The sequence below is a fragment of the Halictus rubicundus genome, chromosome 18 (genome assembly GCF_050948215.1).
Source record: "Halictus rubicundus isolate RS-2024b chromosome 18, iyHalRubi1_principal, whole genome shotgun sequence".
NCBI classification, from domain to species: Eukaryota; Metazoa; Arthropoda; class Insecta; order Hymenoptera; family Halictidae; genus Halictus; species Halictus rubicundus.
Window position 1 is genome coordinate 6,165,666 of NC_135166.1, and position 27,637 is coordinate 6,193,302.

Consider the following 27,637-nt stretch of genomic DNA (forward strand, 5'->3'; position numbering starts at 1 on the left):
TTGGCTGCGACAGTTTCAGAAAGAGGATCTTTAAGAGGTGCAGCATGTCTCATTCGCAACGTCTTTCTTGATTATGATGTAGAACGTTCGTTGGAATGCAGATACGTAAAACAACGCGATCTTGTTCGCATTAGGATGTCTTATTCACAACATTTTTCTTGACCTTGTTGTGGTACGTTGGTGGGAACGCAGACAACTTAAAAGGAAGGATTCTTGTCTGCATTCAGGATGTTTTATTCACAATATTTTTCTTGGTCGTGTTGTAGCTTGTTGACAGGAATATTCATACGTGAAAGAGCACAAACTCGTCTGCATTTAGGATGTCTTACTTAGAACATTTTTCTTGGTCGTGTTGTAGCTTGTTGACAGGAATATTCATACGTGAAAGAGCACAAACTCGTCTGCATTTAGGATGTCTTATTTACGATATTTTTCTTGATCGTGTTGTAGCTTGTTGACAGGAATATTAATGCGTAAAACAACTCAAACTCGTCTGCATTCAGGATCTCATATTTACATAATTTTCCTCAATCATCTTGTAAAACATTAATATACAGGGTGTCCCAAAATGTGTTTGGTCGAAAAGGGTGATTCCCAAGGTCCTTTGAAATAACTTTTTCCTTTACAGAAATGTTCTCCGCTGCTTTATTGAAGAGTTATTAATGAAAAACACCGGCCAATCAGAGCGCGTCTATAGCAGAGGGATCCTGGCTCGATAGGTCCCGCTGAGCGTGGCGTTGGGATTGGCCGAGCCGGATTCTGTCCGCTGTAGCCGCGCTCCGATTGGCCCGTGATTTTCGTTGATAACTCCGCAACGAAGCCACGAAGAACATTTTCGCAAAGGGAAAAGTTATTTTAAATGATCTTGGGAATTACCCTTCTCAACGAAATACATTTTTGGGACAGCCTGTAGAGACGCAGAAGGACGAAAACTTGTCTGCGTCCGTTTACTTGTTCGCGTTCGAGATCACAGCAAAAGCCACAAGCAAGGCCACAATGCTTTAGAAATCTTGATTTGCAGTTAAACTTATTTTTAGAATGTATGTAACGCAACTGTTGCGTCTTCGGCTACCGAATAGAAATAGCAAATGACGCAACAGTTGCGTCATCGGGCTTGGATGTGTTAAAAAGAGATAGACTTCAAAGACGACGTTGAATAACTTTTTTTTTTATAAAAAGAAGCAATAGACTGAATAAACTTGGGAGCGTCCACTATACGTGAGAGTACTTTTAAATTGCCATTTTGAGTGTCATAGCGTGTCTCACTGCAACAAAATGGCAGCGGTCCTGCGACAACACGATTCGTTCTTACTTATCTTCCGATTTCTACGATTAGCCTAGCCAATTTTTATTTCGCATAATGAGCCGCAGTCTAATGAATACCGTAAATCCACTGGAACCAGATCGGCCAGTGGATAGGATGCCGGGACAAGTATAAATTTTCATAAATTATGCGGAAGCAGTACGTTTTAATATTACCGATAAACGGAAAATGTCTGCGGTAACAAACTTCGGCCTGTTATATACAGCGAACAGGATAATCTGGCAGGTCTGATCACCGGCCACAAATGAAATGCGAATTAACGGTCGGGAACGTAATCACAAACGTAGATTATGCCCGCTAATGCATTTTATTTTTCTTATTGACGTACGCCCCATTGGAAATCGGTGTTTAATATATGCGATCGTACAACATCTGTTAAATGCGGGCTAATTACGACGCAGGACAACTTCAATTACCCGATACCGTTCGCTTCAATCGTAAACGGTGTAAATTGAAAGTAAATATACTTTAATTGCTTGCATTATTATGCGCGTAATTGAGCCAATGTTGATATTTCTTTTCGGAATCGGCACGCAACGGGTACGAGCTGCACGCCCATCGTGCTAGGCTCGCCGCCGTTCGGAGATTTCAACTTGAACTTTTTAATTTCAGTTCGGCTCTTCCTGTCCGGGAACATCTTAAATTATTCTACTTACTCCGGACTCCTATAAACTTGTCTGGCCGCGACCATAAACCTATCTTTCGCAGAAATGAGAATCTTTTTTCAGCGAAACCCCGCTGAAAGTCTACTTGCCGAAGTGACTTTTTGGTTCTCGCTTCCTCTTCAAGAAAATTTGCGATATCCCTACCTCAACGTCGAGTTGACGAACGTAATAATCATTTTAAAATGAGAAAACTGTCATTCGTTGTAACCCTTTAATAAAAATATAAACGAATTTAAAACGATACCAAGAGAATTTCTGATTGCTTTCAATATGTAGCAATAATATCAACAGTATTTAAAGTATCCAAGTATTTCTTCTTGTAAAGGTTTTAAGGAGTTGAAAATAATGTAACAATATTTTTTAACTTCTTCGATACCATTCCCTGTTTTACTCACGCATGTTTAAAATATAATAATTTGTAGTTTAATGATTACAATTTTAGCGGTACTTCAAACAAAATCCGTATAGCTTGCTATTTATTTTTGAAAGCAAGAAGAATCCGTCACATTTTATTTTTTGGAACGAATGACTTAATTTATCACCTTTTCGTACAAAAATGAGAGTCTTTACGATAAGCCCAAGTATCACTGCCGTAGTTCCGGTGATAGAGGAATATTCACAAGCGAGCTTTGAGCGAAATCGAGCATGAAGTTTCTCCGCGATCGAGCCAGTTTAAAACCAGGCTTACAGATTTTAAAACCGATAGTAATAAACCGTGAAGTCATTAAGCCAGTGTACAGAGGAAAAAAAATCGCACTATTTAAACATCTCTAACCGCGCGTCACAGCTCCGAAGAACCGCGCGCGGCCGTAAAAGAAATTACATCGGGAAATAAATTACTGTCGTTTTATTATATTTTATTGCTGCGCCGAGCTTACGGTTGTTCATGTTAAAACTCCGTTAATACTGGCAAATTTCATAAACCAGCTGATAAAAGACCTCTCGAGCATAAAAGAAATGAAAATTCGCGAAGCAAACAAAAGGATTCCGCGCGCGCACGCGCGCCATAGGTAGCGTTGACATGGTCTCCAGGCGGACAAATAATCTTTCGACAGAAGAGGCAGAGATTATGGTAAATATAAGGGGTGTTTAGGAGCTAGTAGGGCTGGCGATGAGTGGGATCCTGATACTATTTTTTACTATTTTTTACTACACTTTTTCTTTATTATATTTAAGTACAAAATTGACTAGAAGTAAAAGAACTTCATTTTTCAGCATTATAAGAAAAAATAAATTGAGCGTATATAGACGCTCCGGTGATAGTGACCAGGACAATTGAGCGTATATATACGCTAATGATGCAAATGGGTCAAAATGAAATTATAAAATTTAAACTCAGTGTTCAGATACTTTTTGGGTCGACTGTATAAAATACTTTTCGAGTCCCCTCGATTTCTATTGCTATCTGCTGCATCATTACCAGCACATGATCTATCATTTTTCATCACGGGCAACCCGCAGCGTTAACGCTTTAGCTACCGGAAGTCTAGGATAGGATTTTCAATAGTTGTGCTGTGGCTTAGCAGCTGCAGCTTTGTGCTTAGAAATCTTACATAATAATCCCAAGCAAAATTATTAGCTGACATTACCGGGGGTGACTTGTTGGTTTACAAATGAAACTGTTACTGCTGTTGAAGGATCCATTAAAAAGTCTACAGCCATGGTTAATGGACCTCTAAAAACGATGAAATAATTGCTGGTGAAGAATCGAGGAGGTCGATTCCGCGCGTGCACGGTGTTCTCGCGAAATCAATCGGCGAAACGCGACACAACGTTGGCATAGTCTCCTGGGCCAGGCCGGCAATTAACCTTTCGAAAGGAGAGAGTGAGAGAGAGAGAGAGAGGGAGAGAGGAAGAGATTAGGGTGACTCCGCGGGCTGCAATGAGCTGGAATGCTTCTCGCGTAATTGCGTCTCGCTGGCGGAATAAAATCCGCATCCACACGTGACCGTGGCGCCACAAACTACCGGAATCTGCAATTACTCGAGCGTAGCGGGGATTAATGTAGCTATGCAAAATGGGCACGCAAGCACGCGTGTACGGTGCGTGCGTGCGTGCGCGTTCTCGGAAGGTAGGCAAAGTGTTCCTTGGGCGCTCGACTACTTCAATGGGGAAACCAATTGCGTGCCCTGCAAGCCTGCGGTCGCCGAGACGCGCCGTTTTGCTCGCCGGTATGCTCGCTTTGCTTTTGCTTTTGCTTTTGCTTTTGCATCTACTTGCTACGCTCTCGTCTGTCCCCGCGCGAGCTGCCAAGAGCTACGCAACTATTCGCTAATTCCGACGTTTCGACAATAAACCGAAGTATACGTTACCGGCCGTATTCAACTGTCGCGCGAGCGTAACGTACACCGCGATTGTCCGACGTACGCGCGCGAGAAATTGTCAATTTGCTCCTTTCAATGAAGATTCAATTCGATTGTGCCGGCCCCGACAGCTCGATAAAAGGACCGATTTATTCGGCCTATGATAGAATCTCCGGCGCAATTACTATACCGTCCCTGTGTTTCGCTCGTTGTGTCCCACTGAATCTTCCTCGCGTGCTTCTTTATTGTTTCTGCGCGGCCAATTCGCGATAGACCCGATGCCCGCGGTTTTATTGAGAGCGTGCTCGTCGAATTTATTGCTGTTAGATGGGCGTGGCTCGATATTGAGTTAGTTCGAGCTGATTCGTCGCCCGAGTTCGCTGTCACGTTCCAGAAGCTGTTTATTTTCTTCTTGACGCTAGCACCACCGATTCTTTATTCTCAAATTGAATCCGGGACCTCGAATAAGGGCCCACGTTGCATTACACGATATGCAGAGCGAGTCGCCTAATGTTTTAATTAAATGTCTTGAGGAGAAAGTTGAGTGGCTCAATGGGGCTCGCACGATGCCATAAAAATATTTGTTTTTGTTATTTTTCTTTCAGAAATTTCGAGGTCACCTTCATTTTTTTAAACGGGACCACCCCTTTTTAAACATAAAGTTTTAAACAGATAGTCCCTTTCATTAGGAATTCAGTGACTATAATGACTCAAGGTCGTTCAAGGTCACAGTCAGAGAATATATATACATATGATGGAGATCTTCATTCGATTTTTCCATTCAATTGTTGAGATTGTCAACATCTTCTTGTGGTTACTTACTAAACACATTGATTCGTATTTTTGTTACAAATAATTGCGCACCGTCTCGGTAAATTTTATTCTTACAGTATTATGGTATATTAATTTGGTACTATATCAAGACGCGTGACACTACGGTGCAATAAGTTGCAAGAATTTTTCTAATCAGAAGAATGTAGCGTTAAGAAGAGAATGAAAGGGTTGTGAAAGACGCTGACGAGCATTACCGACGGCTTAACTCGTCATCCTCGGTTGGAAGGTTAATTTCTGCGATAGGGTAAAAACTGGGAGTAATGTTTTATAGCATCGTAGGTTACAGCAAATTAAATCTTTCTTCTGTGTGGAACGTACCACGGATGATTAAAGTGCATTATGAAAAATGTAATATCAAGTTACGTACCGTAATGTATTCTTGTAATGAACAATTAGAAACGTTGACGAGAAACTTAATTCGTACAGCAAATATTTAAAATTAAATGGATACGAAAGTTTACTGTTGAAACGCGTTATCGTAAACAACATTGTATGCATAGCTTATTACGGTAGGGTTTTGCGACGTATGATACATTAGTATGTCTTTTCACTGGGCAGGGCTAAAAGCTTCTAGGTAACAATACTAAGCAGTAATTCGTTTATGAGCCGCAAATTCTTGATGGTCTACTATATCTTGATGATCTGCATGGTTCACGAGAAATTTTTAATGGAAACACTGCTTTTTAAGTATTTATATTTTTGCGAATAATAATTACGGGGAGAAAACAGAAAATTGTCTATATTTTCTTTTGGCACATGGTATAAATGCAGTGTCATAATAATAATCATTTTTAGATGCTAATTACAGCATTTTTATGAAAATTTTCTACTCACCGATTCAGAGTTGAGAAAAATTGTCTTCAAGATCTGATTTTCTGAAACAGAAAATGAACATTTTGATACGCACGGCTCTCCGCAAAAAGTTGACGAACAGTCAATTCACATTCGTTAATAAAAGCAATAATATCACCTAATCAAACGAAGATTCCAATTAAAGCCCCTAACGAACTGTATTCACATGCAACAATTTACTGTCGCGTCTACGACTCTATACATTCGCATAATGCTTGATTGCCTCTGCATTTTTCAACATAAAAATCACGTATCCATTCACCAATAGCAGTCGGAATGGGAACAATTTATGTACAAATTTACAGTTGCACACCGTACCGTTGCAAAATATTGGAACGGAAACGAACAAAACCACTAGAAAAACCTCGAATATCGATTTACGTATCCCGTTGTGTCTGGCGCATGGAAACGCTCGTCAAATTAATTGCCAACCGACCTGTACGGGTTTCTTACACCGTTCCTCGTCGGGTAAGACAATGCGTGAAAAAGAAGAACGCCATGAAAAGCCCCAATAACGTTCATTACCATTAATTAAAACACCATTCTTTCCTCGCAGTCGTCCCCGACAATCGCCGTCGCAAAGAATTCAATTTAATTGTGAGTCCGCGTTTCGCAATCGAATCGTAGCGAAAATACTCGGTGCTTATTAACGGGCGCGTTTGAGAACATACCTTTTCGGTCTTTTCGATAAATAAATCAATTCCGACGATCAATTAGAACAGTTCGATAGCCAGAGAAAGAGAGAGAGGGGGGGACAAGCAGACAGCGACGACGACGACGATGCCATGAAAATTTCTGCCGTCCTATTATCATCGGACTAAGAAATAAATGCCAGCGCAAGATCTTCACTGAACTTTTTAATATGACACATAGCCCTCGTACCAGCCGTTATAAGAACTCGGGCCACGGAATTTAAATTCTTTTCACAGTTTCTTGGAGGATCCGCCTTGGAAAACGAGCGAGGAGGATAGAGTGGTCGGGGGTGTGGGCGAAGGGGGTTGGGGAGGGGGATGCGGAGAAAGAAGTATTAATTCCAGGTTTTTCTCTCACCCGGCCTGTAAGGAGGTGTGACTATACGCGCGGCTCTCATATTCCAAGTACGTAGCGGAGGTTAGCCGGAGGAGAGCCAAGAAGGTAGAAAAGACGAATAAATTTCCGTCTCGGAGAGCCCGTAATGGATGAACGCGGGCCGGGTCTCGGTGGGGGGGCTAATAATGCCTACGATGACGAACCCCTAAATCGAACATGCTTCAACTCTGCTGAACAACCAGCCGCGAGCCCTTCGGTTAAACTCCGTCCTGGATTTTCCAGATGAGCCCTTCGCAGGCGTTTCCGAAAATTGATTTCGAAATGTTGTTACTGCATGAAACGCGTGCCTGAACTTTACAATTACCACTGCTATTATTCCTAAATTAATATTGCAATTACTACTCGCTTGGATGTGTTCATCATGACCCTCGTTTCTGGTGGAAACAAGATGACGCTTTTCATTTCGGAAAAAGAATATCACTAGCCCCTCTTCGTCTTGTTCGTCCGAAAGCCGGTCCCGAGCGATCGCCTTATATCGAAAGAAAACTGTACAGTCTTTACTCGACATATGTCCCAAATATCTAGCCGATAAAAGTCCCACTGCCGCAGGGTATACCTCGTGGAGGGCCACGAAGTTCGAGTAGCTTCGATCGCCGAGGAGCGTAAACATAATACGGAAAATAAAGTATTCTTATTGGATTAGTAGTGGTCTCACACCGATACTCCCGACTTGTATTATGTTTACACTCCTCGGCCACTGAGGCCTCTAGAGCTTCCCTTTTGCAGTGTATCAAAAGAATAGTATCTTCTAGCCGATACATGTCACTGGGTAGACCCGCGTTGTGGACAAATATCGAGGAAACACTGTAGTGAAAAGAAAAGTGAATTATTTCTTATGGGAATTAGTTTGTTTTCTTGTGAATTCGATTCTATACTCGACCTAAACGATCTACGAAAGACCAGCGCATGATCTTACGTTTTCCTGGCCTGGATCGCCTCTGCTATCCGTATTAAGATACGCCTCTATACAAATACGAACGGTAATAACATATCTGAAAGACAAATTCGCTTGCCAATCGAGTTCGGTCGAATAAAATGACACACCGTTGGAACGCGTCGGACCAGATCACCTCGATACGCGATATTTCTCTCCACCTTCTGGCGACCTATCCGCGAAACATACCACTCGCCGGTTATGCTCGGTGTGCATACGATTATCCGAAAAGATAGGCGCGGTGAACGCTTATAGGGCGCCGCTATCGATGATAACTCGCGGAAACGGCGCGAGACTCTCTCGTCAAACTATTAGCGGAAAATCGCGGATCGTATATCACCGTTGCGCCGAGCGACCGTGGAACCAGTTCGCATAACTCTTCCATAAAACATTACCGCGGGGAATCTAAAAGTGGCAGAAGGAGCTGCGTCGAGTGGCTCAACAAAGCGGGTCCGGCTGGAATCGATAAAGCGTTACTTTATGGCGCATAACTGCGGCGACTGTAACGGTAATAACCATACCATTAATAATTAGCCGTGCGCCGCACGTAACGCGCTGTCATGCGACTAATGCGCCCTGGGAGGGTTGTAAAAGGAACACGTTACGAAATCAAGCAGCGAAATGGTGGCAAACGGCGTGATATCCCGATCGCGAGTGTACAGGTTAGTGCAAGCTACCAGGTAAATCAGTGTCAGTTGAATCACTGACAATCATTTCGTCGACAATGCTTTCAGTGACAATTAGGGACGAGAGGCCTTGGACCCGAAGTCGAAACTAATGTTGGTAATACAATCGTCGACGAAATGATCGTCGGCAAATAAATATTGTCCGGTAACTCGGTATCGGGAAATCGTGGAAATGATTGTCGGTGATTGTACTCTAAGGACCCATCAAAATGACGAGTTCTAATCACTTTAATTTGCGATTATTGAGATTTTAACGACGCATCTGCGAAGGATTATTAAACGAATTTATTTCTTCGGTCTAATGTTCTGCCATTACGGTTACGAAGAATTCCTAACTGATCTATGGCATCACATAAGAAAGTTGTAGACCACAACTTTTAGTATTTTCTCTGTAATTCTGACCAATTGCAATTTTCTTAAAATTTCTTTTCCACGTCATGCGGTAAACTAATTGTTCTAAAGAAAAATCCAAATCGTACGGTTCGGTATTGAAAAATTTATCGTCCTTTTAAGAGTGGCAGGATATGAGTCACTGTATTTTTCCTTGTCTGCTGAGATGAGATGGGATCAGCTCGAGGCAGTAAGTGGAGGGGGGAAGAGTGAGGCGAGGTCGTGAAAATTTAAGCGTTGCAGTTTCAGTGAAATTTAACCGAGCGCTACTGTATTTTGATCCCTGCTCTCGGGTTTCTCTCTTCCCGTCTCTATCTGGCCGGGCATTTGCGATTTGTCCGGCGGCATTCGGTCGCATTACCGGCTCAGGACGGTCTCGCGGAAGGCCCGGGAACGGTTTTTCATCGGTCGTGGACGATACTGCCAGACCGAAACGACCGTTAAGCACAGCAGTCGACATAAATCGACGAGCCCGGGCCACCGGCACCAGCCAGATCTCAAATGGTACCGTTTAATCTGTCGATAATGGGCATTTCCCGAAGAGATAGATACACATATTTGTCTAGCTTGCTACGCGAACCTGTTTTACTCCCGCAGATCCGCACCCCCACGTTCCGCAACCGGCGTTGAATCGGCTAATGCTTCCGCTGCCACGGACTTTTAAAACGACCACCAAATATTCCGAATTATTGACCATTGATTCTAGGCGATTTTATGTTCCCGGATCCCTGAGGGTCCTTCGGTAATTATTACGCGCGCATATTAATTCGTGGCCTTTTCTTTAGCTTGTACATTTACAATCAAAATGTGTCAAGTCTGAAAAATCATAATTCTCTATACATTTACCCCATCCTATAGGTAATTAATCATTTTAGTAACAAAGTGTTAGAAACAGAGTCAATTGTAAAAATAGTGTAAATAAGGTAATGTGTAAATACATAGGAATCAACCATTTGTAGTGTTTCCTTTTTGTTTAATAAAAGGTGCTGTGTTTGACTGAATTGTTTAATGTCTGCTGAATTTTGAGGGGGAGGATGTAAACCTTGCAAGGGGTAGGTAAAAAAGTATTTTATTAGTCGTCTCAACAGATGCAGTTAATTCACTACGTATTTCAACAACACGGGTCTTGCCAGCATCTTGTATGTCCAGGAGACATACCCAAATTGTATGATAATTAACTAGTACAAGCGTGGGATAATTCCGCGACGTTTACCATCCAGGCCTCGCCGACAGATACAGAGAAATCACTGTACTCTGAATTTTACAAGTAAAAGTGAATGGTTCGGCTTTCTTCAGATACTCTAACAAATAATTATTGGTAGACTGCGGGTTTTTATACCAAATAAAACTTGCGTGGACATTTGTGTCCTTTTCCAATAATTTGAATGAGCTGAAATTAATACAGTAAGGTTTTTAGATTTTATTCGTCGAGTCATTTTTAAATGTCAAAAATTGTCATTAAAAAGCACGAAAAGTGAAACTTTTTCTAGTCTCTGGAAAAAGTATTAGCTTTTTAAAAAATGTATATGTACATAACACAGCTGTCTCATTATTACTCGTCACATTTCTCTCAATAAATATAATAATTGTTTTGCATTCTGAAATGAACGTACCCAAAAATTGGAGAGGAATTATCAGTGATATAATTTATGTAGTTCTTGATTGAAATATAGGCTTCTGCTATCAGGTTACGGTTTAAAGCCCGCTACCAGGGTCAAGAATCAGTATCAACCTGTGTGACCAGGTTCTCGCTCTTTTATTTCGTGCACGCGGAGACCGCGATTGCGCAATTGAAATCAATTATCGTAGAACGAACGCGACATAGCTCTCGGCGAAAAAACATCTTTCCCCGTTTTAGATAAGATCCAGTTACGTTAATAGGCACAGCTGCGGCACAGCGGGTTGCGCGTATCATTTCAAATCATCCAATCTGATCCGCATACTTCCAGGGAAATGTTCGAAACTAGCATATCGAAAGACTATCCGATGAACGTGTATAATTCCGTTAAGTAAATGAAGAAATTCCTGCCTTCTTTCAGTCGGGACAAATGATAAACAAATTGAATCAAGCATACCTCAGTAAAGTGATTAATTTCAGCTTCTATTAAAAATGCTTTGGCCGTGTTTCATACAAAATAGGACTTCTGGTACTAGAAAGGGTCAATTTATTAGTAGACAGCTGATTTTATGCATTTATGACGAAAATGAGCAGCTGCGATTTACAAGGTCAGTTTAAGGTCAATTTAAGGGATTACCATTCGCATGAGTGAAAATGGCAAAAATTGTAACCATTTAGATATTCCCCGAATAAAACATCAAAAATCAGAGAAAAATCTTTAAGCAGACAACAATGAACTTAAAAATTGCTGTCAAAGCTGATTGAACTCTCTAGCCACTTTCGGCTATCCCTTAAGCGTCCTAGAGTTAATAATTAACGTCCCAACAGACTACTTAACACTTTACCTACCAGTAGTCTATTAATGGGATCTTCCTTTCAATAACGATTCATAGAGATATTACTAAATCACGTTAACGAGAGCGGCTTGCTGGTTCACTACTGAATTTTTCAATGCTACTTAAAAGTCTGTTAACCTGTCTATCGTAACTAGTTTAAAACTATCGAACACCTACCGGTAGGTACAATGTCAAGAGAAACAATTACATTCACGCGTTAGCATCAAAAATCAATTCCCAAAATGCACACAAAATCTATTATTATTTTTTTGTAGCTAAAGTTTATCATAGTGGATCTATTTTGCATTCTATAATCCCCAATAAAATCCGACTTATTTACCTATAATAACAACCCTCAGGTGGAGCTTGAAAATATTCTTTGAAAACGCAACGATTCAATTAAATCATATATAATATTTACATTTAACCCCTTGCCCTACAATATCGGGTCAGACTCGTGACGAAGATTTTGAACAGAGTCTAATAAATATGTATGTTATTAATTTCCTTTACACCGAAATAAAATTCTATTTTGTCGTAGTTGATTTACAGTGAATTCTCGATATATGTCAACAATACGAGTCTTGCAAGCGTCATGTATCGTCCAGGAGACCCGTATTATGTTTACATAAGTCTCGAGTTTCGTGGCTCCTCACAGGGTATACCCCGCGGTGGTGGGGATAATTCAGCGACACTTATCATCCAGGTCTTGGCGACATATACAGAGAAATTTACTGTATATCCTTTGGATAAAAACATAGGCATACAATAAATATAACCTATCTTTCCAAGAATTTCTAATCATTATAATCACAAAATAAATGGTAGTGCAAGGGGTTAATATTCGTCCCTATCGTAATGGTAAATAGTAACGTAGTGAGTCAGTAAAATTTCATCCACAAATGGTTATCGATAGTCACACATTAAGGGGACCGGCAGGCATTTGGCCTTGATTGTCACGCTATGCCCTTTTTTCTAGACATTTTACGTCTTAAATAAGTAAGTAATCAATTAAAAATGCATACCACCGTGTTTGTACATGTCTTTGCTACGTCTGTATAGAGCCTTTTTTCGATATGAACACTAAATCTCTCAAAATTAAGAGAATCTCTCTGCGGCAGTCATCTTGTGACGTCATACTTGCTTCAGAAAGCGAGTTTTCTGACGAATATTACAAATTACTCCACGATTAGGAAACATACTTTTATGAATACTTTTAGGAAACACAAGTGACCACTTTTAAACTGCTCATTGCAATATTGAAGCGTTAATTTGTCGAGATTTTGACCCTTGCAAGTTTATATACGTCTATTGCAGAGAAATTCTCTTAATTTCGAGAGATTTAGTGTTCGTATCGAAAAAAAGGCTCTGTACAGACGTAGCAAAGACATACACAAACACGGTGGTATGCATTTTTAATTGATTACTTGCTTATTTAAGACGTAAAACGTCTAGAAAAAAAGGCACAGCGTAACATAGCATGACAGTCAAGGCCAAATGCCTGCCGGCCCCCTTAAGTAATGATTCGCATAGGGGTCGCACCGGCCCCAATAGTTCGCTGAACAAAGAGAAGATAATCTCCAGAGAAAAATAATTTAAGGATCCATCAAACAAAAACCGTTCAAAGTCAGAAGCAGCCCACGCTCGCAACAAAACGCCGCGCCGCGCCGAAGCTAAAAAGCCTAACAAGCCGAAATCACGTAACTCGACCGGAAGGAATAACTCCCCCGCTTAGCCTTAAGTAACAAAAACAATCTAAACCCGTTTACAAGAAAACTGACAGCTCCCTCAACGTCCATTCCGAGCCGGCCGTAGGCCGCGTTCGAGGAACAAGTTCGCAGCTCTCGGGCATGTTCCCTCGGCGTGGCGTGGCGTGGCGTGGCGTGGCGTGGCGGCGCGTCGGTGTGCCTGCCAATCCATAAATCATCGATTCCACTTAGAATTCGGTCATTCAATTAGCGTGGCAACGCGAGTGCTCAAGACGGGCAGTTAAAATCAAGTAAAAGTAATTTTAGCCGATCGTAAACGCGGCGTGTCTCGGGCCGGAGCCATAACTTGCGTTCGTGCGCGCGCGTGCGGGGCTCTCCGTTCGGTTGACGTTGTAAAAGTGTTGAAAGAGGAAGGATGACGAGATAGACCGGTCGTTTTCCCGTGCATCTGTTGCATCATCATTCGACGCGTAAGTATATATGCAATTGCCGGTTGACGGGCCTACCCAGAAAATTCAGTGGCTTGTACGACAACGATATACTCGCTCTCGGCCAATCGGAGAGTACGCCGGGGGAATGACTGATGGAATGATGAAAAGAACATTACAGGACACCGGTTTATAGTGTAAAGTGCACCGTAGAGAAGTTCGTGCCACGCCATTTGCCGTGTGACATATGTTCGACCGTGCAGTCCGCCAGGTTTGATGTTCGAATACGCCGAGGGGTACAGAATCTATCATCGCTATCGTCGCGGTCGGCCTTCTCGCCTCTCTCGCATCCGCAACATCATCGTTCCCCTTTCGCATCGTTCAACGGACTTATGCATTAATACTTTCCCCCTCACCCCCCCCCTCCCCTCCTCCCTGTCATCACTCTCTCTTTCGTAGTTTCTGATGCTGGACGTCGTTCTTCTTATATCTACCATCTCGAGAACCCGTCGACGCTTTGTGCTCGAGCGGAATAGAGACTGTCGGCAGCTTCCTAGGAACAGTTTTATTGCTAGAGCGTTTCCGAGTAATTTAGTGCCGGTGTTTTTACCACCGACGCGGGTGCAACATGTTGACCTGTTTACTTTAACCTTGTTCTTGCCGGCTCGGTTAGACGGCGATTAAAGGCTTCGTTATGGCGCATGAAGAGCGTTAGGCATTTTTGCCGGGACGCAGACGGTGAGATGCCTACTACATTCGATCGTATTGTAATAAGAGCAGTCTCGCTCTCGTTCTCACGTCTTCTCTCATTCCTTCGGTATTTGCCTTTCCGCTTTTTCTGTCTGCTACTCACCTTTAATTTATCCTGTTCTAAAGATTTTTTAGATAATGATTTTTCGGTATTTTTTCGTTTTCTCGGATTCACCTTCTCTTCCAGGCTTTCCCCCAACCGAATCTTTGATTCACTTCATTGTGAAGATTAAGTAGAATTTTCTAATTCTAATCTTTAGTTTGTTTCGTCGAAAGGTTTGATTAATGGTTCAGTAAATGGTTTGGGAATATCAGGATTTTGTAAAAATGGCTGACCCAGTGGCTAGTAATTTCCGAGCTTGTTTATACTCGTCAGCCCGTACAATTTGAGCATAATTAGAAAGCAGAGCCTCTCCTCGTGGTCTCCCTTTGTGAGCCTAATTCTCATCCGAAGGTTCCGCCGACCCCTGAACCACGCAATTGCTCTTCTAAATCTCACAAAAGGCTCGTTCCTTGTGCGGGCTGGCCTCCCAGCCAGCTCCACTGCAAAAATTAATATCGTCCTTCGCGGAGAACGAGCCTTGGACTCGAACTTCCAACCACAAAAGCAGCACCTTCGAAATTGTCTTCACAGTCAGCGTACGTACAGGGTGTCACGTTTAAGTACGAATGAATAAAGTATCTCGTGAAGGATTGAAGCTGTTAAAAAAGTGAGACAAAAGTGTCTTTTAGTGTCTACAAAAGTTGTTTAGTTTAAAGAAGCACGTAGTCTAAATTATTTTTGTATGAAAGAAATAGTAAAAGCGATCTGGAAGTCGAAATAGTACTTTAAAATGGTACCCTACATTTTTGTACTCATAACATTGCAGCAGGTGTTAAGACAAATACAACGTTCATTCATTTAATCCTTTGCGATTGTCTGTTCACTCTAACTGAACAACGAATATCTTCTTAATAACAATGAGTAACTTCTACATTTTTTGATGTAGCAGAGAAATGTTTCAGACAAAAGTGTTGTTGGTCTTGGTTGTGGAGATGCTTAGGAGATTTGAAGGTTAACTTAATATTTTTAAATAGAACCAAATATTTTTGAACCTCCTACGATTGTAGCCCTTATCAAGACAATTTCAACGATGTAGTCACTCGAGGTCGTTCAAGGTCATCTGAAGTTATACACGGAAAAAAGGATGAAAAATATAAATTCACTGCGGATGCTCACAGAGAAGTGCTTAATGGGGTATTTTCAGTTTTATTGATGAAATCAAATTGAGTCAATTCAACATGTAAACAAAGTATCAGAAGATACCAATCTTCGGTATTCTCTGTGCGTTTCCTTATATTGCTGTTACCCAATTTTTGCGATTGCTGAGTGAACAGCCAACGTAACAAAGCTGCATAAAGACGTAAAAATCGTCTCAGTTGTTCCTGAAGAGAACACTGTTCCCGAAGAACCTTTCCTGGCGCTCGTTGCTTCGATTTGATCTAATCTGCATGTTTGCCGAGTAGGTGTACCACGTTGTCAGGTAAAAGTCGTTTAATTTTCTCCCGAAAAAAATTGTCCCTGAAGAGGTTAAACGAATCGCAATCCCAGCCAGCATTTTCAGCGTCTGCCGCGTGTTCCCTCGAGTACACGGTCAGTGAATCTGAAGCCGGCGATGGACCGTGTCGCATAGCAAGCGAAATTTCTTCCTGTTCGATCCAACCGAGCCATCATGCTGTCCGAATATACGAGCCTCCTATCAACGAAGACGGCGCCGATGCGCATTCCTGTCGTTCGCGCAATAGGGTCCCTACACGGGGGCACAATGTCTTTAATATGCGACAGACAAGTTGACCCCGCCCTTTTCGCGGCGGTGCTTGTTTCAGACTATTATCCAGGTACGTAGTTACGTAGCTACCTACTCCCGCGGACGCTGGTAGGGAATTTATAATAACCGAGGTATAGAGTTACCACGGGACCGTGCGCCATGCTGCTCATCGTCGCGAACAGGCGATGCACCGCTCGGCCGTGTCTAGCTGCCTGTACGGGGTGTCCCCCGCTGTACGATCGCGGGCATTACCCACGGATAGAGGATAGCCAAGATTGCCCTTTGGGACCAAGTTTCTAAATGTACAGCGCGCCCTCGGAATGTTACCGTCGCCCGGTTATTGAATTATTGCTCGCCTGATCGAACCCCGTGGCTTCCGGTTGAATACGCCCGGCGAGCACTCGTAACTGTCCGAGCGGGATTGCGAGGTTATTCGGTTAGGCGATCGCGCACCGAATCTAGACACTTCAATGGTGCCGGTTATGCAGGTCGCTTATACTCCAGGAAATTTAAGTCTCTTTTTTGGTCAATCCACGTAGGCTCCTCAGGAATAGTGGTATACAAAATCCTAGAATACCCAAGCCCTTTTTTTTTACATGGAACCTTCCTGAGATTTAAAGATTAAAGCCACCCCTCTATAACGATGCCTTAAAAATCGATGTACAATTGGTCTCACAACGAAATATTTAAAGTGTAAAACAACATTTAATTCTTCAGACAATTAACCCCTTAACTTGTACGCTCGAGTTAATTCGAGCGCGCTAACCAGGCCAAACTGTGCACACTCGAGATAATTCGAGCGGCGTTGTATTTTATGCTGCTATAATTTTTCACACTCGAATATAATCGAGAATTGAAAATAACAATGTGAAAGCAAAGAAAAAAAAATCGTTTTATTGATATTTATCATTTACATGGTAAGCTATAACTCTTATTTATCCAAGAATAAAATATAGTCTTTTTCCATGGAACAAAAGCGCAGTATATCAAAAATTGATTTTTGTGGCCGGTTTTTAAAAAAAAAACTGTACGTTAAGGGGTTAAGCTACCATATATGGAAATTTCGTCAGCTAGAAACACGAATAAAATTGAGCTGTCTCTGTAAAAGTAAAAAACAAAAGTATTTCGTCCTACTGAGAAACAAAAAACAGTTACATTCGTCCTGGAATTTACCAATTGTATTGTGCTTCTCTTCTCGAAACGCTAATTGCTCGGGTTCAAATGGCACGGCAAAAGTGAAAAGCCGGTTCGTCTCGAGATTTGACTCTCCGTTGATCCCGCAATAAAAGTGAACTGAAAGGTCAAACAACAAAACTAATTTGGATTGCACGCGTGTACTTAGAAAGTTTAATAGAATCTTTATCGCGAGCGATCACGGGTAGGATCTGCGAGGCCAGATAGTTTGACGGGTCGTCGAGGGTTATTTTTATGGTTATCGATCAACTGGCAACCCCATCGATCCACCATGGCTGGGAACTACTGGCTGGTAGAACCCGGTGCAACCGAGATACCGTTTTCCCGGTTTCGCAGAGGCGAGAGAACTTTTGCAGTTTACGCGGGACAAGTATGCGCGGAGCGCACCCTATTGCGTCTCTCGCAACAGTTCGCAACTAGTTGGTCGGGGGGATAATTAACGTCACGTGATCCCCGGAAAGCGTCTTGGTATCGTTATCGGTCAAAGTACACCGGGGTGGCCCCGCTTTGTACTCTCGCCGCGGACACAAAACTCGTCGACCGAGGTATATACATCGGCGGTTGACCGTAAAATTAGTGGGACGTCTTGGCAATTTGTTCCCCGGGGAAAACTGAATCCCTCTGGCGAACGGGACCGCTCCTGGCTTCGACGTGGACCGTCGATTACATGACCCGTACCGGCGAAGGAGTCGCCCCCGCGAGCCTAGATTTTTCACCGAGACCGGACAAGACGTCTTCGCTATCTTACCCTCGTAGCCGGTCATTAAAGAGCACCAAACCGAGCCTGATTAAACTATCAATTGTTCGGAAGTGATCACCGACCGGGCTCCAGTCCCGCATCCGTCTTCGTAACGCGGTAAGAATAGAATTACCCAGCCTTACACGCTGTCGGTATTTACGGGTCTTAATTAGCGCGCGTAATCTGTCACAGAAATTGGTCGCGTTAATCGAATTCGCGCTCTACGAACACTTGATATAGACTCTCATTAATATTTAGAGACTCTTTAACACTCGACTGGCGACTGTAAGGCGTCATATATTGCTGTATCATTATCCAAAATATTTTCTACAGTATTAAATTTTTTTGTTTTTATTAAATTACTGAACAGTTCAGTATTGTAAGAGTAAATTCCACCATTTTCGTGTGTATAACACGAAATAAAAATATATAGAAGGGAAATATTCTAGGTCGGAAGAAATGTTTCGAGTGCTGAGGATTAAAAAGATGATAACTTTTTTAATAGCCGACCATACGGAAAAAGAATTCGTCGGAATTGCAGAGAAAATGTTATTCTATATTGGGAATTTACAAAGTACGTTTCGTAGATCGTAAATCTACGAGTTGCCCTTAACTTAATAAAACCACCGAAGAGAGGAATAAACTACGGTTCATACGTCCTGTAATTCGTGCAAACATTTTTTATTCTGCATAAAGATCCGCAGTCTGGTTATCAATATCAAGGCAGCAAAGTGACTGTAAACCTACAATAATATGTTTGAAGACAAGGAAGTTTTAAAATGATCACAACAAGCGCATACGTCTGGACGCTTACGGTAAATCCGATTGTTCGCAATTCGACGTTGATTGGATATGCACGGTGAAGAAGCGAAAGATGAGGGATAATGACGAGAAAGAGAGGGTGCGAGGAGTCCGGTAGGGAAATTTTTCACAAATGCGGGTCAGCGATATTTTAAGCCGTTCTTCTCGAAATTTCAGTTCTCTTCGTTCCCGGTCTCTCGTTCTCGTTCGTTCTCAAGCATTTTCTCTCTCTCCTCTCTTTCTTTCTCTCTCTCTCTCTCTCCCTCTCTCGGGTTGCTCTGGTCCGGGGCTCGTAAGGCGAGCACTAGCCCGGGAAATTTCCATAAAGATCGCCGACCCTTGCAGAAGTAGCCGTACAAAGGACTGCTTTATGAATTTGCGCGAGATCTATCCGGCCAAGACGTGAATAATATGCACCTGCTGCAACCGTAGAATGAGCTACGTGCACCAGTTCCTATTAACCTTCCGCGCGGAGTCACGTCCCTAACGAATATTCGGCCAAATTTCCTCACGTTTTATCGTCCGAGCTCTGATTTTCCCGCGACCAAACTAACGACCTCCACGACCGGTCATAACTATGCCAGTTCCCGGCGATTTCGCGAACGAAGCCACCGCGACGGTCACGAAACTGTGCAGCGACGCGTATAGAATCCAAAAATCTCTGTCTGTCGGCCTGACCTGGCCTGGCCTTCGAAACACACATACCCTCGAACGACATTTCAGATCGTACGAACCGAATCTCTCTCTCTCTTTTTTTTTTCTCCGCACAGTTCTGCGGGCTTCCGAGCTTCCACGAGTGATTTCGCGACCGGGGCAAATAAGAACGCGAGCTTATTGTAGGAATATTTTCTGCCGGTACCGGGGATAAGTTCCTCTTGTGTGGCTCTCGATCGTTCGAGAGCGTCGCGCGGCATTCTCGACGAGACGGAGACTCATCTTCCCCGTTGCGCATTAACGCAGCGAACGGGAAAGGAATCGATGCATCCGAAATAATTACTCTGCGAGAAGGAGCATTTTATTTCTCGGGTTTGATGTCTCCGCACAGAGGTCCCCCATATTGCTAATGTACCGAGCGGGGAGATCATAAAATATTAAAACCTTCTGGAGACTTATGCTCTTTGAATTATTATCGAGAACATCCGGACGAGAAACGTTCTGTAACACGAGTGGTTTGATTATTACTATTTAAAACGTTCTGTGGATTTATGCTCCTTTAATCACTGTTATCGAGTGTATCGTGATGAGAATGTTTAAGCGACTCCCATCGTTATCCGGATTTATTAAAACGTTTCTGTAGATTTGTGTTCTTTGAATTATTGTCACAGTGAGCGCATCGGGATGGTTCAAGTGATTCGATTGTTAGTCGGATTTATTGGTATCGCAACGTTTTGTAGATTTGTGCTCTTTCGGCCGTTGTTGTTGAGGAAAGCGGGACGAGAAATGTTGAGTAAGTGCTCCGATCTTTAGCCGGATTTATTGTAACGAGGAATAATGGGAGGGTTTAGTGTTTGCGATAGGTTGTTGCAGCGAGGATAGCAGAGTACGGCAGTCGCGGTTAACACGTTCACAGTTACTTGGCCTACAGATTCGCCAGACCTCGATACCCCGGATTGCTTTATTTGGCAGTGTATCATGTAAATGGGGCACCGGTGGTAAATCTGGATTAGTAAATTAATACGAGCAGGCCTTTTTGCGCGCCGAGGAACGCGGGGCAGACATACTAACATGCATCCTGAAATATGACGACGACAGCAATATAAAATCTGCTTGGATTGAGTTACAGTGTAGCTGATATAACGTGATTACCGGTGTTACCCTTGATTAAACGGCGGTGGAGGAATCGTGTTACGGATCTGGTTATAGTTAGATTGTGGATCGGTGTGCGTTTATGATGTTTACCGGCTCTTAAGACGCGCGCGAGATTTTATATCCAGGCAAAATTGCATTTGCGCCGGTGATTATGAAAGCAGGGTGAGTCAAAATTCGAAATAAATTTTTTCTTATCTCACGGACACCACCATCGCACTACGACGGACTATTATCGTCCACACATTTCCCATTATCATCAACACGCGCTACCGACAACGCTGCCCGCACGGTTAGTCCACCTAATCCCAATTGCGATGCTCGCTAATTGTAAAATTACGATTTCCGAACTAGTCCGACATAAGCTCGCGGAACTTTCGCTCTTTAAATTCATTCGCGCCGTTGCTATGCAAATCGGTTAGTAATTAGAAAACGCGGCTACGATGTGATTACAAGCTACCGGAGACTCGGTAAATGAACAAATAAGAGAATTTGTTCAGGATGTGTTCAGATCCTGGAAAAATACTTCACGCGTTTCTGCTTCACACTATAGATCGACGAATATCCAATTATTTATCAGGTTGGTGCACGTGAAATGTCCGATTTTAGATCGCGGATGTCATTACGGACTGCGGAGTTCATTTATGTAAAAAATACGGGGGTGCAATTTGAAACAGTAAACAAATTAAAAGAATTTCAGAATATCAAGAAACCTTCACTGTTTTATATGTCATCTATCTATTTTTGCTATATATCTACTAAATTCGTTTAATTACAGTGTTGTCTCTATATATCTCAACAACACGGGTCTTGTCAGTGACATATATCGTCCAGGAGACGCGATCCACAGCGTCCAAGGCCTCTCGAGCTTCGAGGACCCTCACGGGGTATACCCGGCGGTAGTGGGGACAGTTCTGCGACTTTTATCAACCCGGTGTTTGCGACATATATCGAGAAAACACTCTATATGGACATAAGACAGTTAAGATCGTTTATTGCAACTATATCCATTGACTTATTCTCTTTTAGACATAGTCAGAAAACGTAAAAAAGGTTACAATATTCAGTCAAAAATTGAACGGACAAGACGTATAGGAGAACATCTCGATTACAGACCCTAAGACCAATATTTTCCATTTTACTTTATTTTTAATATTCTTGTCCACGATTTTTGTCTTCGCGGGGGCGATCTTCGCTCACTCTCGTCGTAAAAAATCGACGAGACAGTGAGGGGAAAAAGGTTGGACAGTATCCAGGATTTACCGCTGATCATTGCTAGGGTCCCGGGGGAAACGGTGTTCCGTGGTCCGTGATTTATCTGCGCGAGATTTAACGCGGCTTTCATCATCGACGTCTTCGATTCTTTCTGCGGCGGTGACGCGGCGAGGACGTCCTCGTACGTGGTCAGCGGGGAGAGTGCAATGACCAGGTCCGTGTTCCCCGATAACACCCACAAAGTGTCCAACTTCAGATTGCTTTGGGTGCCGGGTCTCGGAAGATCGCCACGGCGAAACTGCTCCTCGTAAACACCGTTACGAGAAAAGCGTGTACGCTTGCACACGTCCGAAACTCGCCCGCCATTCCCAGCCGCAACCGCGCGGATCGTCACAGTCGTATTTCCATTTCGCGTTTCGCATAGGTGTAACCAAGTGATTTCAACGGCGCCGCGTCACTCCGATCTACTGCACGGTCTCTAACGGCGTGTGCACGTGCACGCGTGCCCATACGAGCATCATTTCCTCCGTCTTTGTCGCCCGCGCTCCGTCCCTTCACCTCGGAAACCCTTTATTGTTATACACGCCGGTTCGCTGGCAATTTATGTAGGCTACTTATGCGACCGCTCGAGCTGGTTACCGGATGGGTCAATGGCAGCACGAACGCCGCTGGTACCTTCCGGGTCTGAACTTTTGGTACTGAACCTCGCAAAATCCTTGTTACATATGTGTTAATATATCAAGTGCGTATTTTCATGTTTTTGATGTTAATCGATCTGTAGGGTGTCCAAAAAATTTAGTTCTTCCTTGAAAAGGGCGATTCCCGAGGTCATTTCAAGAATCTTTTTCCTTTGCGATATTATTCTCCGCAGCTTCGTTAAGAAGTTATTAACGAAAAACACCGGCCAATCAGAGCGCGCCTATAATAGACGGATTTCGGCTCGGTGACACGCCCCGCCCAGCGTGGCGTTGGCATTGGCCGAGCCGAAGTCTGTCCGCTGTAGCCGCGCTGTCAGTGGTCCGCGTTTTTACAGTTTTTTCTCGATATATGACGCAAATACTTGACTGATAAAAGTCGCAGAACCATCCCCACTATCGCGCGGTATACCCCATGAGGAGTCACGAACGCCGAGGAGCGTAAACATAATACGGGTCGGATGTTCAGCGTGGATCAAAGAGTAGTATCTTCTGAACGATATATGTCGCTGGCAAGACCCATGTTATTGACATATATCGAGCAAACATTGTAGTTATAAATGATATCTAACCTAGATGCTGGACCAAAATCAGCTATTCTCATTTATTGTTCAATTATATTGTCTAACACCGTCAGCGCCGAGTAAAAAGTTAGACAAAATTGCAAAAATATAGACAATAAGGCGTTAACATTAACATTTATATTTACAAGAAGTTATAGCCGATAAATAGTGCTCCCAGAAGAAAATTCACCAATTTCGCTGGATGTCCATGTCAGTGTCTCCTCAATCCGTTCGCATAAATAAAATCTTTTGTCGACACTACATAGAAAAATGCATCTCCTCCCGACTGCATCGAAACAGAAGCCCGTGGCCTGTCTAATTGCATGACTCACTCCCGTAATGTTATTGACATATATCGAGCAAACATTGTAGTTATAAATGATATCTAACCTAGATGCTGTACCGAAATCAAGTATTCCCATTTATTGTTCAATTATATTGTCTAACACCGTCAGCGCCGAGTAAAAAGTTAGACAAAATTGCAAAAATATAGACAATAAGGCGTTAACATTAACATTTATATTTACAAGAAGTTATAGCCGATAAATAGTGCTCCCAGAAGAAAATTCACCAATTTCGCTGGATGTCCATGTCAGTGTCTCCTCAATCCGTTCGCATAAATAAAATCTTTTGTCGACACTACATAGAAAAATGCATCTCCTCCCGACTGCATCGAAACAGAAGCCCGTGGCCTGTCTAATCGCATGACTCACTCCCGTAATGTTATTGACATATATCGAGCAAACATTGTAGTTATAAATGATATCTAACCTAGATGCTGGACCGAAATCAAGTATTCCCATTTATTGTTCAATTATATTGTCTAACACCGTCAGCGCCGAGTAAAAAGTTAGACAAAATTGCAAAAATATAGACAATAAGGCGTTAATATTAACATTTATATTTACAAGAAGTTATAGCCCAGAAGAAAATTCACCAATTTCGCTGGATGTCCATGTCAGTGTCTCCTCAATCCGTTCGCATAAATAAAATCTTTTATCGACACTACATAGAAAAATGCATTTCCCCCCGACTGCATCGAAACAGAAGCCCGTGGCCTGTCTAATCGCATGACTCACTCCCGTAATAGTATGCAAGATTCTGTCTGTAATGCCAGGCGTTAGAAGGATCCTCCGAAGCGAAGTATTCATTAATTACACAACATGATCACGACGATGAAAGCTCGCTAATAACTAGATCAGGCGGTCTGATACTTGGGGATAATGTATAGTTCCCAGAGTCGGCGACTTTTTCGATTTCCTGATAGCATCGGGCCCGGTTGCGTGTTCATTCGAATCGAACCGCTCGCTGTTGCTCTGCCGCCGTGGATCCTATATCGATCGTGTGAAAGTTGCGAGACGAGTACCGGCTCCCCAGCTCGTTACCGCTAACAGCTGAATTAATAATTCACCGGTTGTATACCGGTGATCTTAATCTGTCGTGTCCGAATCACCGAGATAACAAATCACGTAATAGAGCCAATCGGGCCTCCGATATTTATCGGCGCTGGGACCTTTATCGCCCGCACTTGATCTCGGATTTGCTAGTGAACGCGTAACGCACAGCTCGTTGCCTTCTGTCAGCGCTCCCCTACGTTCGTTCGATTCATTTGTCCGTGGCAAATGAGCCGCCGACGCGCAATTATATTATTAATGAATGTTCGCGCAATATATTGCGTCAATACGAATTTGTCGTAAAGTACACGAAGTAATAGGTCATCCCACGAGCAACGTCGTGTTTCAATCTATTTTTCAACGAGAATGTTAACGTACGTTTATTTTTTATCTGTGACCCTCCCTCCATCCTTTGACCAATTTTTTTATACCACTCTCCTGAGTACATTAAATTTCCAGTTGACAAGTAGATTAAAGAAACAACGTTAGTTATACGGTGAGCTAATATTAGGATTAGGAAGCTATTTGGTTTCTGGAATATTTTCAGTGCTATAAAGTTGTCAAACATAAAGACACTTAGCAATGTAGGAATTTTTTACTATTATATTACAGTATGTAGTTAGTACAGTAAAGTCTTGATCTTAATGTTAGTTCACACGCGCTGTCCTTTTCTACATTCGGCGCGGTCACAAGAAAATAGTAGCCCTACGCGATCTATGTCGCAGCACGGACCCGAGGATTGGGCTTAGATCAAGACTTTACTGTATTGGTATGATCGATTTTGATTCCTGAAAAGTATGTATATTTTTGCCTTTTATATATTATTTTATTTCTTTTGTGCATTCCTTCATTGATTGCCTAAAGCAATTGTTACGAAAACTACATTTTCGCTGTTCAATATCGTGTAGGAAAAATTGTACAAAAATCAACGAACACTGATTCTACACGCAGGAATGTGGCAGCTTTTGACTGAAACAAATTGAACTAGTTTGATAAATTTTGCTCGCTGCATGTAACGTTGTAAAGCAAAACGATTGTTTTTAGCGGTGTTCAAAATTCGAATTAACTTTACTGGAACGCGGTGAAGCTAAAATTGAAAAAAAATCTGACTCTGGATGTACAGATTCCACTATTTGAAATGGAATGATAGTGACATTAAAACAGCATTTTTTAAATTAATAGTAGGAAAGCTAGTCCCACTTTTCGTGTCGAAAGAAATGATTCGTTAATTGTTCTACTGGGTCTAAATTTTTCTATTACATTATATTACATTGGTTATTCCCGTGCTGTGCATTATATTCATATACTGTATACCAATGGACTATATTGGAACTAATATTCACTGGCAGTGTTTATCGTTGTCTATACCGGGTACTGTATAATTAATGTGTATTGGTACTGCACGTTGATATACTATACTAGAATTAATGCACTCCCTAATATCATGATACTAATACCGACTGTTTTGCAGTATTTGCTCTCTGGAGCGCTTCACTTACAATGAATAGTTAGTAATTCTTAAAATAATTTTCTGGATAGCACTGAATCACACTATAAAATTATTCGAAAGGATCTAACGAGTCGGACGTACATCATTAGATAATTTCGTGACTCTCCCGTCTTGAATAGAACTTTTACCTTCTAATACAATAAGCTTGACAGTAATTGGTATCTTGCATTGTCCGGAAATGAATGACTCACGGTTCTAATGACATGAGCGTGTGAATACCGTGTAGCCTTCGCTGGCCCTGTTAATCGAAGCTTCAGTGCATCGATTTAGCTGGAAAACCGATGACATTTAAAATCCTCTTCATTAATCCATTGTGAATCTCTCTGCACTTACACAATGTACACAATTTTAAAATTCAACGGAACGTGTTAATGAACAAAAATTTGAAGCGTTCTTGCTTCGGTGTTACTGTGAAAGGTCTCAGAAAATGTAATATCCTTCTTCTTAATTGTACGTGAAAATTCACAGTCTTAAAAATTGTTTTTGCTACCGTTACACGGGAAGAGCCCCCCTTAAATGATCTAGCAACTTTTAACATCGCCCAGGATCTCTCTCCCACCTCATACCATAAAACCGTGAACCCGTGACATAATCCAGCCAACATCTTTGTAGGTGCGTCACACAGACCCTTCCGTTTTCCCATTCGCTCTTCCGGATCGGTTGTGAGCTTGTCCCCGCATAATACGTTATTTTGGCGCCTGCCTTGGCCAGACGCATATTTCACTTGTCCCACTTTCTTGTCACGAAACCGAAGCTGCGGGGCAGCCGGTTTACCTGCGAAAGGAGCACTCCTGTGGTTTTTGCACGTGGCACGGTATGTGCGGGGCAAGCGACTTGTCTCAGTAAACGTCGCCGCGTTTAACGGTACACGCCAGATTGGAACCGTCCTCGTCCTCGTCGTCGTCGTCGTCGCGTCCGCGGTGCCCTGGTCATTACGTTTGCTCCCGAGGACTCGCGAACTATACATACATCCGCGCCGACACGTACTGGCTGAGTGCAAAAGTTCGTGCCCGATTCGAAGATAAAACAGAAGCGGTTGCAATTCAAGGTGGACAGTCCCGCCAATCTACGATATAGCCGCTACCGGTTTCTGCCAGGTTGTTGCATACAAAACGATACAGGATCCACTTTTTATCACCCGTCACCGTTCGATCCGAAAGAGAATTATCGATACTCAGCCTCGCAATGATCTCCTCGATCCTCGAGTTATCTTGCACTTAGGCACGCGCAATGTTTTGCCATGCCGGAACCTCTGAGAGCGGGGTGGATCGTTTAGGGTGAAATCGCCGTTTCGAAATCTGCCAAACCAATTTTCTAGAAATCAGCGGGATGGTCCTCACTCCTTTTCGTAAACTCTTATAATAATTAATTTATAAGAATAATTTTTACATTTCTTGAGATAGGACGAACTATTTGAGATAAAAGTTGCTCGACTTGATTTTTCTTCAAACGGAAGTATGCACGTTAGAACACCTACGAGTGTAGCTCTTCCGA

The 27,637-nt window shown here is 42.6% G+C and overlaps 1 protein-coding gene across 1 annotated transcript in view; it reads right to left on the reverse strand.

Annotated features, from left to right (window-relative positions):
- Neo (ZP and PAN domain-containing protein neyo) overlaps positions 1 to 27,637 on the reverse strand; it is a 390,616-nt gene that overhangs the window by 277,846 nt on the left and 85,133 nt on the right. The window contains exon 3 of the mRNA XM_076803529.1: positions 5,961 to 6,001. The gene's annotated coding sequence lies outside the window, so the exon portion shown is untranslated. The remainder of the gene's footprint in view (positions 1 to 5,960; positions 6,002 to 27,637) is intronic.